Genomic DNA, 4,103 nt, shown 5'->3' with positions numbered 1-4,103 from the left:
TAGCTGTGTCACTGAGAAAAAAAAAAAAAGAGCAAAAACGTGCTTCAACAGCAGAAATAAGAGTACATTGTTCACTTTCACTTAATGGGCTTGAGTTGCATAAAAGAACTTTACATGAAATTACTAGTAGTTTTAAAAACCATTGTGTAGGGGCGCCTGGGTGGCGCAGTCGGTTAAACGTCCGACTTCAGCCAGGTCACGATCTCGCGGTCCGTGAGTTCGAGCCCCGCGTCAGGCTCTGGGCTGATGGCTCGGAGCCTGGAGCCTGTTTCTGATTCTGTGTCTCCCTCTCTCTCTGCCCCTCCCCCGTTCATGCTCTGTCTCTCTCTGTCCCAAAAATAAATAAAAAATGTTGAAAAAAAAAAAAAAACAAAAAAAAAAAACAAAAAAAACCATTGTGTATTGTAACAGCTAGCAGTTACTGAACACTAAGTGCTGGAGACTCTTCTGAGTACTTCTACTTTACCTACTTAAGTCTATTATTACCTATAATAATTCCAAGATAGGCATTATTATCCCCATTTTTCAGATGAAGGAATTGAGGTTAGTGAGATTTAAAAAAAAAATTTAATGTTTATTTATTTTTGAGAGAGACAGACAGACAGACAGACCACGAGCGGGGAAGGGTCAGAGAGAGACAAAGATGCAGAATCTGAAGCAGGCTCCGGGTTCGGAGCTGTCAGCACAGACTCCAACGTGGGGCTCAAACTCACTAACCGCGAAATCATGACCTGAGCTGAAGTTGGGCGCTTAACCAACTGAGCCACCCAGGCGCCCCGAGGTTTGTGAGGTTAAGTGATTTACTAAAGAATACACTGGTATTAAGTGGCAGGGCCAGGATTCAAATCCAGGCACGATATTTCCAAAGCCCATGCTCTTAACTACTGTGCCTTTCAAGTAGACGTATGTAACTGGTCAACCATGATGCCTACAGCTACATAATACTTCATATGTGGACCCTGAAATAATTGTGAAGCATTACAAAGAAGTTTACATCAAAACTTTATTGCCTTATTTCACTTAAAGTTATGTTACAGAGACAAAATAAGAAGAAGAAGAAGGTGCTGTTTCTGTAAGTCGTGCTCTTTATATTTATCTTATAGCCCCACAAATCTTGACAGCCTTGGTCACTTTCCAATGCCTTCAAACAGTTGTGGTTGTTGATGCTGTTTAATTTAATCCACATTTTACTAGCTGTTCTCAGCAGGAGGGTTGGTTTCACATAAGCTACTCCATCATAGTCAGAAGTAGAACCAGGTAACTCAAGCTTTATAGGTAAATTTGATGCCCTGCTCTGGTTGAAAATTACTGTTTAGGTTATTACTTTACTACAAAGCTATAGTGATTAAGACCATGTGGCATAAGAATAAATAAAAATCAATGGAATGGAACTGGGAGTCTAGAAATAAATCCATACATTTCTGATCAATTGATTTTTTACAAGGATGGCAAAACCATTTATTTAAGGGGGAAAAGAATGATCTTGTCAACAAATGATGCTGGGGTAACTGGCTATCTGCATGCCAAAGAATTAAAGTGGACTCCCATCTCACACCACATACAAACATTAACTCAAAATGAATCAAAGATTGAAATTAAAAGGCTAAAACTATAAAATTCTTAGAAGAAAACATTAGTATAAATCTTAATGATCTTGGATTATGTTTAGACATGATATCAAAAGAAGTGACAAAAGAAAATATAAACTGGATTTCACCCAATTTAAAAACGTTTGTGCTTCAAAGGACACCACCAAGAAAGCGAAAAGACCCATAAAATTAGAGAAAAGATTTGCAAATCATCTATCTGATAAAGCTATAGTATCCAGGACATAAGAACCCTAACAACGTGACAAATAACCCAATTTTAAAATAAGCAAAGGGTACATATCTCTAAATGGCCAGTAAACACATGTAAAGATGTTCAAAGTTATTAGCCATCAGAAAAATGCAAAACAAAACCACGGTGAGATACTTGTGAGACTAGGCTAGAATAAAAAAGACAGACAATGTAACAAGTACTGACAAGGATTTAAAAACTTTTTTTTTATTTTTTAATGTTTTTATTTATTTTTGAGACAGAGACAGAGCATGAACGGGGGAGGGGCAGAGAGAGAGAGGGAGACACAGAATCGGAAGCAGGCTCCAGGCTCTGAGCCATCAGCCCAGAGCCTGACGCGGGGCTTGAACTCACGGACCGCGAGATCATGACCTGAGCCGAAGTCGGACGCTTAACAACTGAGCCACCCAGGCACCCCAGTACTGACAAGGATTTAAAGAAATGTACAATGCTGTTGGGAATGTAAAATGGGGCAGCTGCTTTGGAAAATGTTCCAGCAGCTCCTCAAGTTGAATGTAAAGTTACCACGTGACCCAGCAGTTCCATTCCTAGGTAGGTACCTGAGAGAAATGTAAATGTACGTCCACACAAAAACCTGTACTCAAAAAAATGTACACATGTTCATAACAGCATTATTCTTAGTGGCCAAAAAAGGGAAACAACCCAAATGTCTATGAACTGATAAATGGCCAAAGAAAATGTGGTATAACCACAGAATATTATTCTACCACGAAAAGGAATAAAGTACTCATTTATGTTATAATGCAGGTGAACCTTAAAAACAGTATGCTGGGGCGCCTGGGTGGCTCAGTCGGTTGAGCGGCCGACTTCAGCTCAGGTCATGATCTCATGGTTTCGTGGGTTCGAGCCCCATATCGTGCTGACAGCTCAGAGCCTGGAGCCTGCTTCAGATTCTGTGTCTCCCTCTCTCTCTGTCCCTTCCTCGCTCTCTCTCTCTCAAAAATAAACATTAAAAATTAAAAAAAAAAAACAAACAACAGTATGCCAAATGAAAGAAGCCAGACACAAAAAGCCACAAATTATATGATTCTAGTTATATGATGTTCAAAAATCAACACAGATAGAAAGCAGACTAGTGGTTGTCAGTGGCTGGGGAGAGTGGGGAAATAAGCACTACAGGGTACAGGGGTTTTTTTGACGTGATGAAAATGTCCCAGAAGTAGAGTGTGATGGTTGCACAACTTTGTGAATATACCAAAAACCACTGAATTGAACACCTTAAAAGGATGAGATTTGGGGCTCCTGGGTGGCTCAGTCGGTTAAGCAGCCGACTTCGGCTCAGGTCATGATCTCGCGGTCCGTGAGTTCGAGCCCTGCATCAGGCTCTGTGCTGACCGCTCAGAGCCTGGAGCCTGTTTCAGATTCTGTGTCTCCCTCTCTCTCTGACCCTCCCCCGTTCATGCTGTCTCTCCCTGTCTCAAAAATAAACATTAAAAAAATTTTTTTTTTAAAAAAAGGATGAGATTTTATGGTACGTGATTTATATCTCAGTAAAAATGTACATTTGATAAATAATGCCATTGATTATAAAGGTGTTCTAATTTTAGAGATATTCAAACGTGAAGAAAAAAAGACATTTGTTTCCCCAACGCATTTAGAAATACATTGTTGGCAGGGGTGTCTGCATTTGCGGAGAGTTCTTTGGTAGGTGTTCTCTGTAGACATGGGCGTTTAGGGAAAGATGCTGGTGTTGAAATGGTTTCCCTAATTTCAAGGAGCACGAGAGGAACTTTGGGGACAAAGACCAAGCAATTGTCTTTATGCAGCAGGGGCAAAATGATGTGGTTAGGCCACAGAAATGACATGGTAGTAAGAATGATACAGGGATTAATGGCCCAAGCATTTAAAGAAACTAGATAGATGAAGCTAAGATTTCTATAAATGAAATCAATGGCCAGTCCATTTGGGTAAACCTGAAAACTCCAAAGGCCTGTCTTGAGACAGCACAGAGGGTAGTGGTCCTTCACCCAATTTCCACACCTGATTTAATTCATAGATCCAGAACCCCTTGAGTGAAGAAAAATTTATCTCCTCTTGAGGAAGGACTTTATATTAACAGCAAAGGTATTTACTGTGTATCTTCTTCGACCCTGTTTTATTTCTTTTCCCTCCTTTATAACTTTGTCCCATTTTCACTTGTTTTTTTTTTTTTTTTTTTATATCGCATAAGCTGCTTGAAATCCTTTTTGACACTATAGAGACTACAAATTAAACACTTGAAATCCATTTAGTGATTTTTTTTA

The sequence above is a fragment of the Panthera onca genome (assembly GCF_046562875.1).
Source record: "Panthera onca isolate mPanOnc1 chromosome E1 unlocalized genomic scaffold, mPanOnc1 haplotype 2 h2.Chr16_ul_4, whole genome shotgun sequence".
Taxonomy (NCBI): domain Eukaryota; kingdom Metazoa; phylum Chordata; class Mammalia; order Carnivora; family Felidae; genus Panthera; species Panthera onca.
The sequence above is the reverse complement of the archived record's forward strand: the minus strand, read 5'-3'. Positions refer to the sequence as shown.